Raw genomic sequence first — 10,976 nt, forward strand, 5'->3', positions numbered from 1 at the left:
CCGCCGCAGGGAAAATTCGCCCCTCATTTGCATAATATTAAATTGGCCGAATAATTTCACTTCGCTTCGCTGCTGTTCGCTTGCCTTTGCCTCCCTCATAGGAATGAATGGTGAATTTCGCTTCACTCGGCCAAATTCGCGCCCATGTGTCCCTATCGTTACTATGCCTTGAAACAAAAATAAATAGATAAGCTAGACACACACGCAAACTCTTCTCTCTCTCTCTTGCTCACTCACTCACTCACTCAGTCTCTCAGTCACTCACTCACTCACTCACTCACTCACTCACTCACACACACACACACACACACACACACACACACACACACACACACACACACACACAAATTCATATCAACTACACCCGGACTCCATGTATTTAGAAAGTGTGCTATGCAGCACTGAACCCTTTAGCAGATAACTTTTCTTTACTTTTTCTTTTACTGAACTGTTTTTCTTTAACGTTCTGTGCCCTGAAAGGCTGTGTCCTACTGATATATCTTCATGACATACAAGGACCTTATCTTGCCCAGTGTGTATTCATGAATTAAACCACCTCAAGCAATTGAAAACTGTAAAATAAAAATATATCAGGCTTATTACGCTGTCACTATTCGGTATGTCAGTCATCGAAGGAAAGATGGATTTGTCAAAACATACAATCACCAAAAGAAACTGTGGACAGGTATGCCCACATATATATCAAGTGAATGAACACTCTCTTTTCAAACCAGGTTGATCAAAACCTCAGGGGAAGTACATTGGTGAATTAGGTAGGCTAGCCTTGAGTCACAGTGACAACACAGTCGGTCTGCCTCTCAACTATAACACACTGTAGAGGACAGATTTGTCCAAATAGACTGACACACTCACACACAGATGCTTTCAGGTATATTAGGTTTGTAGCCTTGGGGTTAGAAAATATAGCCTACACAACTTTAAAATCTTAACATTCTTAACTTTCTTGATCTTAAATCAGTCACAAAAAAACATTTGAGAGGGTATGGTGATGCATTAGCTTTGCAGGCTTGACACCAAATGACACCATGACAAATTACCTCAGGTGAAAAGTCCAACAGTTTGCTTGCTGGGGGAAAATGTCTTCACATAATAAATCATCTCACAATGTGAAGGTGAGCGACATTTCTGAATTGCTGTACAATTATTGCATTTCCATGGTCTATGCTATTATTAAACTGTATTAATGTGCAGTCAGGGTTGAAGATTACCTCGAACTGTATACAGTAATCTTCGTGCAGCACACAAAAGTAGAAAGTAAACGTAGAAATATCTCATTATCATAACACTAAATGCTCCATCTCCAGCTATTACGAGAACACAATGGTTATCAATCTACGCGAGGGTGCTTTATTTCATTTTTTAAATTCATCCTCCTGTCTCTTTTTTTCAATTTACATCTCATGATGAGATACAAAGTAATTAAATATGCTTGTTAAGAATAACAACCACCCTTCCCAAGGAAACATCTGTATAGGAACACACTGGCATGAGTCATAATTCAATTACTACCGCGGCTTATCGTCTCCATTGTCATCATGTCCCATAATAGTCTATTATCCACGGCCGCCACATCGGACGCTTTCTTTTCACTGTGCCTTCTCTCTCCTTTTCTTTTCAGTCTTTCTTTTCTTTTTCTTGTTTGGTACAATGGCAGAGCTGAACAAGACTCCACATTTTGTCATCATTCTTTTCCCATAGACATGATAATGACTTACATGGCAGATTGAGAGGAGAGTTAGGGGAGGGAAGGAGGGAGAGAGAGTGAGGGGGGGAGGGAGAGAGAGGGAGGGGGAGAGAGAGAGAGAGAGAGAGAGAGAGAGAGAGAGAGACTTGTTTTTCCATCACTTCCTTATGCTGCAAGTATGGCCTGCTTCTTTTGTTGAACTTTTTTTCTTTATTTCTTTTTACTGTAATCGCCTTGTCAGAACTCAAGGGTCTTGTGTTGTCATCTTAAGTATCTTTTAACCTTCATACACTATAAGGACAAGTCTCCTGAAACAGAACACATGGGATAAGAGGAAACAAAATAAATAGCAGTGTAGCACAAGCAGACATGCTGAGAGGAAGATGATTGATGCTTGTCATTGAGAGTGGGACGGGCTGCGACCTCCTTGCTTGTGTTTCTCTCTGAAGGGCTTTTAACTTCCAAAGCCGTCTGGCTGGCTGGAAGGTGTGCCTTAGACACCTTGATGCATTGTGAAAAACAACATAGCAGTTTTGGGTTACATAGCCTACATCATTTTTCAGTAAATTATTAATTTGTTCATTTATTCATTCATTCATTCCACTTACATTTAGCTGAAACTTTTGTGCATGTCGACTTTGGTTATTGGCAATGTGGAGTAATGTCCTACCTAGCTCAAAGTGATGGATTGTATGGGATTTGATCTTCCAACCCTACAAGGCTGATTCCAGGACTGACCTCCTCAAAAAATAAGGGCTCCAAATTCTCTTCCCAAAGGGCAGTTCCCCGTGGGGACCGACCATATGACATTTCTTATGGAGACATAAAGCTTTCTCCTGCTGACTCATTTGTTCAGAACGAAAAAAAGGCCAAAACAGCAATCAATAGTGTGGTCATAATTTACCCACATGTGAGACGTGGCACGTGGACTGTAGGCTATATCACCGTCCACAAACAATTTAAAACCAAAGACACACACACACACACACACACACACACACACACACACACACACACACACACACACAACCACACACACACACACACACACACACACACACACACACACACACACACACACACACACACACACACACACACACACACACACACACACACACACACACACACTTCATCTCTCCCAGCCCACCCCACCACATTTGGCTCCCTGTCCCCTATTGATTAGATCCAAACTGCCACAGGGGAACCACAACTGTCAGCATGGGCATTAGTAACGTCCAGATCTCCCTCTCCAGTCAGGAAATTAACTGAAGACTAATAGCTCTTTCAAAATGTCGAGAATCCCAAGAAAGCCGACCCAAAAGTTCGCGTGAACATTTAGTGACGCAATGTCAGATCGATATTTCTCGAGGTTGATCTCAGGCGGAAGTAAATAACGAGTTCCTTAGCTCATGTTTTGTGTGACGACACACGCATCATCAACATGGCGCCCATGCATGCAACTGGCATGTAAACAGTATCATAAATGCTAAAATATCATCTTGTAGTCACTATCAACAACACCAATAATGTCATTCAATTTCAGAATTTGCACATGTGTCAGTAATGCTGGTCTCTGACTGTTTAATTTAGCTTACTTCAGCTAAAATGATATGTCGTGGATGTGGAGGCTCAAGTGGAGGTGAAAAAAAGAAAAGAGGACCAAAACAAAACAGGCATGATTCCCGATTGTTCCGGGATCTGTGGCGGTTGTCATGTGAGCAGTGTCGTCAGCTGTCTCGAGAGGTCCCGAGCCCGTGAAGGCGACATAAGGGAATACAGAAATGGACTCCAGCCTTTTGGGATGACCGAACAGCTGGTCTGTAGTTTTCATCAACACAAAATACTCCAAGAATGAAAAAAGGAAAATTGAATAATTTCTTGGACAAACATTGAGTTTGATTTTGTGTTTGTGAGCTGCTTACTAAATTACTTATTTTTATGGTGTCTGTTAGATGGAAGGAAAGGTGGCAGAGACTAGCGCTAGAGAGAGTGCAGAAGTTGGGCAAATAAGGCCTAAGTTTACTTTATGTGGTTGCAGTTCAAGTGTAAACATCTACACAATAACACTGTAAACAACTGTGCAGTGGATGGTCTGAAACTGCACATGAAAAGGGTCTGGATAAGTTATCTGCGACTGTGAATGGAAAGGGTCTGGAGAGGATAGAGATTGATATTGGCACAGGCCCAACTTGCCGCCGCTGTTGTGTGACCTGTGTCTGTGTGAGCCTGAAGTCAATCATGTAGGTGTCTACAAATCAGTAGCATGGCCATATCTGATCTAGACCTCCCGACACACATGTGAGGAACATCCAGACATCCAGAGCCAAGCCAAACCCCACTGCCTACATGATGTTGATAGTGTAGAATTAATTTCTTAGTGGACAGCTGTGTAGTTCAATGGATGGGCCCTGTTGCAGTGTTTGTACTCTGTGTGCCTGTAACAACATTTAGCTTTTCTAAACCTTCGTACAATGGCCCTGTCACAGTGTTTGTATTCAGCATTTGACCTTAAATAATTGTGTGCATACTGAATCCCTGTCCCATGACTGATCCAACAGTAGAAACAGCTCTGAGTCATGACAGCGTGACAAGCACACATCCATAGCAAACATCCAGCTGTCTGCATGATGTCAATAATAGTGCAGAATTACTAACTGCAGTGGACAGCTGTGGGAGAGAGGAGGGAGAACAGAGACTGAAGCAGAGTTAGCAGGCAAGAGAGAGCCTAAATGAACATCAAGAAAAAAGGCATCACTATGGCTCTTTGGCAGTGAGTGAGAGAGAGAGAGAGAGAGAGAGAGAGAGAGATGTGATGAAGAGCATCTCTTGTGCCTGCTCTTTGACAGCACCCTGCCTCTTTTTCCCTCAGCCCCCTTCCTTCTCCTCCTCTCCTCATGCTGGGTCGTCTTGTCTCCTTCTCCTCCTCTCTACATGCTGGGTCGTCTTGTCTTCTTCTCCTCCTCCTCTCCTCATGCTGGGTCGTCTTGTCTCCTTCTCCTCCTCTCCTCATGCTGGGTCGTCTTGTCTCCTTCTCCTCCTCTCCTCATGCTGGGTCGTCTTGTCTCCTTCTCCTCCTCATGCTGGGTCGTCTTGTCTCCTTCTCCTCCTCTTTTCATGCTGGGTCGTCTTGTCTCCTTCTCCTCCTCTTTTCATGCTGGGTCGTCTTGTCTCCTTCTCCTCCTCTTTTCATGCTGGGTCGTCTTGTCTCCTTCTCCTCCTCCTCTTTTCATGCTGGGTCGTCTTGTCTCCTTCTCCTCCTCTCTACATGCTGGGTCGTCTTGTCTCCTTCTCCTCCTCCTCTTTTCATGCTGGGTCGTCTTGTCTCCTTCTCCTCCTCTTTTCATGCTGGGTCGTCTTGTCTCCTTCTCCTCCTCTCTACATGCTGGGTCGTCTTGTCTTCTTCTCCTCCTCCTCTCCTCATGCTGGGTCGTCTTGTCTCCTTCTCCTCCTCATGCTGGGTCGTCTTGTCTCCTTCTCCTCCTCTTTTCATGCTGGGTCGTCTTGTCTCCTTCTCCTTCTCCTTCTCCTTCTCCTTCTCCTCCTCTTTTCATGCTGGGTCGTCTTGTCTCCTTCTCCTTCTCCTCCTCCTCCTCTTTTCATGCTGGGTCGTCTTGTCTCCTTCTCCTCCTCTTTTCATGCTGGGTCGTCTTGTCTCCTTCTCCTTCTCCTTCTCCTCCTCTTTTCATGCTGGGTCGTCTTGTCTCCTTCTCCTTCTCCTTCTCCTCCTCTTTTCATGCTGGGTCGTCTTGTCTCCCTTCCTCCTCCTCTTTTCATGCTGGGTCGTCTTGTCTCGGGCGTTTGAGAGGCTTTAATCACCACATCAGGGTCCTTCCCAGGATTCAGGATTCACCAAAGCCTCATCTGCCACTTTTCAAGAACACTGGCAGCTTTCATGTCCGAAATGTGTGATGGTGGAAATATGCTGAAATTATACGGGGATATGGTATTCAGCTGCGGGCCTCTCAGGGAACTGGCTTCACCTCTCTCTCTCTCTCTCTCTCTCTCTCTCCCTCTCTCTCTCTCTCTCTCTCTCTCTCTCTCTCTCTCTCTCTTTGTCTGTCTCTCTCTCTCTCTCTCTCTCTCTCTCTCTCTCTCTCTCTCTCTCGTACAAATCTGAAAGCCTTATTGCACCTTTTTTTAGACCTCCATCTTCCTCTATACATGGACCAGAAGGACATGATACATTTTTTTTACGCAACTCTTTCTTTGAGCATTAATGTTCGATATCAGTCATTCCGTTAGACTACTCTCCAATGGGGACCTCATCCCATAGGAGAGTATAGTCTTCTCTCCACTCCTCCAGGGAACCGGGGACATATACATGTCCTATGTTTTCTTTTTTGTCACCCTTTCTTTGAAATAATGTGGTGACTGTGAGTCAGTGATGCCAATCTCAACCACTCACCCTTCTCCCTCTGACTGTTTTTGTATGTGTCCCCTGTTTTCCACAAAGTTGATGTCCTTGAGAGGCTTTCAAAGAGTAGCCTTTCAGAACTAAATGATGGTGGTTGTAATGGAGTGAGCACCTAGTGTCCAAAAATGTGGTGACTCTGAGTCTGTGATCTCAGTCTGAATCACGTACCTCTCTCCCTCTGACTGTTTTGTTAACACTGTGTCATGCTTTCTCTGCTCTCCACAATGCTGATGTCCTTGATAATAAGCTTTCAAAGAGTGGGGGTGGTGGTTGTCATGGAGTGATCACCTAGTGTCCTTCGTGTGCTGTGACTTCGAAGCCAATGAACCTGGACCCCGTTTCTCGAAAGCATCATTGCTAACCGGTTAGCAACTTACTTGGTTCCCTATGGAAATTTGCATTGCAAACAAGTAAGTTGCTAACAACGTTGTCAAGAAATGCACCCCTGGATCTTTGGTGTCATTGTCAAAAGTGCATGTTTGTGTGATCAGTGCAATGTCCACTCGTATCAAATTGAGAAACACAAGAAAGATGACTCATTCACAAAAAGGAAGAAATTTAGCACGGAATACACAGTTGAGAGTCGAAAAGCCAACTCCACACTATTTCTTTAAGGAGGCTGAGTAGTAATAATAAAAAAAGCTTTTTAGCTACTTGCACTGCCTCCTCTTTCCCACAGAGGTTTCCTCTTCCAGGGCACTTACACCCAAATCCAGGGGTGCATTCCACAATGTGGACTTCCGTGGTCCACTTGTGCTTGTGGCCTTTTACTAGGAAGTAATACATCAGCATGGTATTTCAATATCTCCCAAAAGCTCAGTTGTAATGTCATTTTCCCATTTGGAAAGTGAATGAAGAATATTCCCCAAAAAATTGTGGGCTGACACAAGGGAAACTTAATTGCTTTCTCCACGGAGGCGTCACCAAGACGTGAGGCCACAAGCACAAGTGGAGGAAGGGAGTCCGCATATTGGAATGCACAACAGATCAACCTCCCCAAGTCTGTCCCATGTGGCTTTTGTGAAAACACGTAGGCCTACTACACAATGTGTGAAGATACACGAATGCACACACATGCAAGATGTCATCAGCAATCAACTGGAGCAGCAGAGCCTTGCCACAGACTTTGGGCACAACCCACGCAGAACTGTTGCCTGGTTAACACCAGACCTAATCACAAGTGAGATTTCAGATCGAAACGATTGCATAGAACTAAAGGCAGTATGGGAGTTCCCAGGCTAGCACAACTGCGGAGGAAGGAGAGAATGCAGAGAAAAGAGGCCTGAGAAGACAAGAAAGAGAGAAAAGAAAGAAAGAAAGAGGAAAGAGCTCTGAATCCGCTTCAAATACATGTTTGTTGAGCAAAACAAGGATTCCATGGCTTAGTAAGTTTGTTTATAAATGGTTATCTCTCTCTCTCTCTCTCTCTCTCTCTCTCTCTCTCTCTCGGGCCATTTGCAATGCTCTGTCAAGGCCTGAAGAGCAAGACGAAGGGTTATTTTAATAAGTAAACGGTATTTTCTTGAGATAGTATCTGAAAACACTTTCAGACATATTCTGGAATTTCCCCAAAATTTGCACAAATCTTTCCATTTTTTTTTTTTTTTAAATCCTGGAATGTCGCTTAAAAACGTGTTCTACTTACTGCATGGTTTGAAGGAGAGAGTTGAGCAGTTCAAGTCTAGTTTTAACAGTGTAGTTTAGTCAATTGCAGTAAAGCAGCAGGACACATTACATTGATTTATTTTATCCACTGTGGCAAATTAACTCTGAGGAAATAAAGGCTCACTTGTGCACATCAAACATATGCAGTAATTGAATGGTAAGGCATCAGTTCTCTTTTATGGCAACCCTGCTACTAAACCCTCATCCACGTTTCTTATTTTGGCTGTGTGTGTATGACTGCATAGCACAATACCTCTTCATTTGTAATTTTTAGTTCACACTAACACTGACCACAAATGGATAACTGTGGATATTGTGGATAAATGTGTAAACTATGGCCTCGAACACTAATGTGAATAAAGGCACCAACATCAATGTATTATTTTCAGATAATTCTTTGAAGTACTCCCATTCCATTCTCCGTATTGAACATTTCAAACATTTTAATTTCACACTTGCCTGGTCAATAGAGAAATTTAATTTGCTCCATTCACCCTGGGTCTTTATGATTCCTTGACTTTGAACAAAATATTTTTTTTTCCTTTTTGCATGGTGGGAGATCAAGAATCCTTCTGTTAAATTATGCAAATTAAGCAAATTATGTATTAAATATCAAAGGCCTGTCTTTTGACCATGATGATTAGCCTCTTGCAGTATCTGGGAAGTCAACCGCAACCCTGTTTAGTTAATGTATTAATAGTGGATGTGCACCCAGGCACAAGAGGGGAAAAAAGCTTAAAAAGGAATACAATTGAAATGTTAATTGTCATCGCAATGGTCATATGAAATGTATGGTCATCGCAATATCTTACCAATTCCCATACATACAACACAGATGTCAGTAATATCAAAGGTTCACAACAAGTGTAGAAAACAGCAGCTTCTTATGAGCACAGGTGTACAGATTCCTCCAAATTGTCTTGCCCACACTGGCCCTTTGTTCACACTGGCTTTGTCCATTGACGGATCACATTGGATTTGCTTGGGGCAGATGTGAAATGCATTCTAAACGTTCTTTTGCTTACTTTCATTACATTTTTTGTTGTATCCTTCTCCCTCTTTGTGTTTCTGTCTGTCTGTCTTTCTCTGTCTTTTCTCTACCGTTCTTTCATCTTTCTAAACAAAACAAACACATATTTGCTTCAGTTTAGCCGCTTGACCAAAACACACTTTATGCCCGTCCCTCAGGACCACCATCCCTACTAGCAGCCACTCTCCCCAGTGAGATTACCAGGGCAGTTGACTGGTCATGTGTGGGGCCTGTGTCGGCCTAATTGAGGAAGAGTCCAATTTGAGCAGATTCGCACGGCTGGTGGTCATCAATATGTTCCCCTCTGCTTACTCCTCTCTTCTGCTCTAAGTGTTTTTCCTTTCTCAATGTCATTTCTTCTTTTTTACCCCCTCTGTCCTGTCCACTAGCCCTCTTTTCCTCACCTTTCTGGGACACGCTCCAGGTCCTCCCTTGTGTCCTCCCTCTGTTTCCCATCAATATGGTCGGCTGGCTTGCTCTCCTCTTGTCCTCTCTTCTCCTCCCCCCTCCTCCTCCTCTCTCGAAGTCAGTGGTCCACTTCAAGCTCACATTCCCACTTGCAAGCCACAGCAAATGACCAATCGATTGGCTGGTGTCTATTCTCTACTCTGGCTTGGACCACACGTGCTGCCGGCTGAAACTCGTCCTCCCTCCCTCCCTCCCTCCCCCCTGCCCACCTTCCCACCTTCCCGCCAACTCAACCACCCAGCTACGCACCAATGCGTCTCTTCTACTCTTGCTAGGACCACACGTGCTGCCGGCTTCAACTCATTCTCCCTCCCTCCTTCCCACCCACTCAACCACCCACCCACACACCCTCGCGTCTCTTCTGCTCTTGAAGAGAGCTGTTTCTAAGGACCTACCTGCCTGCCCCTAACCCCAGTCGATAGACTCACGCTAGCCTAACGTGTCTTTTGTACAAGAGAAGTAAAGACAGATGACTGCACCTAACCCCAGTCGATAGACTCACGCTAACGTGTCTTTTGTACAAGAGAAGTAAAGCCAGATGAAGTGATAGAGGAGCGATGACTTCATGATGCAAGACTAGGGCAAGGCCTTCCATACCATACGCTGCATGTCTTTTTCTCAGCTTTTTGCAGCAAAAAAAAAAAGTGTGTGTGTGTGTGTGTGTGTGTGTGTGTGTGTGTGTGTGTGTGTGTGTGTGTGTGTGTGTGTGTGTGTGTGTGTGTGTGTGTGTGTGTGTGTGTGTGTGTGTGTGTGTGTGTGTGTGCGTGCGTGTGTGTGTGCATGCTCCTGTGTCAAATACATGTTTTTTTATACCCTGTTAAAATGATTGAGGCAACACACAATTTGGTTGATTTGTGTGAAGTACTGTATGTGAGCAATGTGGTTTAAAAAGAATGCCAAGTGTGGAAGATGGGTAAAAGCATTTGAAGGCCACCGTGGTGGTGCTATATTATTAAATGAAGAGAGAGACAGAGACAGAGACAGAAACAGAGAGAGAGAGACAGAGACAGAGAGATAGAAAGTTCTTTCCCTGCCAGACATCAATCACAGTTCAATGACCATTTGATAACAGTGAAAATAGGTTTGAGTAAATATGATCAGAGCACCCTGCAGGCCCCCAATTTGATGTCAAGCAAATTAAATGTTCTTTTCAACTTAAAACATGATATCAGAAGTGGGATAATCAATAATCAATTTGAACAATAGATTGTGTCCAAACTTAAACATGAATCTAATGATACTTTGGTCCCATCTACATTTGATTTGGTCCTTTTATCTCAGCAGCTAATAAAAGGAGAGGAACAACCACTGAATGCATGTTAAAGTAAATGCAAAAGTTAAGGAACGTTCGTGTGCTTTTCATTTTGTTTTGGGGCTATTTCAATACAGAGTTAAAGTGCACAGACCATCTGGTATACCGTATTGCGGTTGTTGGTGGTTCCAGCTGTAGCAAATCACAGACCTCTGCACTGGGGCGCACACACCTTTGTTTCCTCTTCGGAAAGCAACCGTGAAGCAGACTGTTCTCACACTGACAGGTGTTTCATCACAGAGAGGTATAAGTGACGTGTGAATGAGGAAATGACATGACCCTGTATGGGTGCGTGTTTTTGTCTGCATCTGTGTAGTGTGTATATATAAACTTTATTACAGGCTCAGGGCCCAATAGGCAGACACACAACATATACATA

Source organism: Engraulis encrasicolus, chromosome 1 (genome assembly GCF_034702125.1).
Source record: "Engraulis encrasicolus isolate BLACKSEA-1 chromosome 1, IST_EnEncr_1.0, whole genome shotgun sequence".
Classification (NCBI taxonomy): domain Eukaryota; kingdom Metazoa; phylum Chordata; class Actinopteri; order Clupeiformes; family Engraulidae; genus Engraulis; species Engraulis encrasicolus.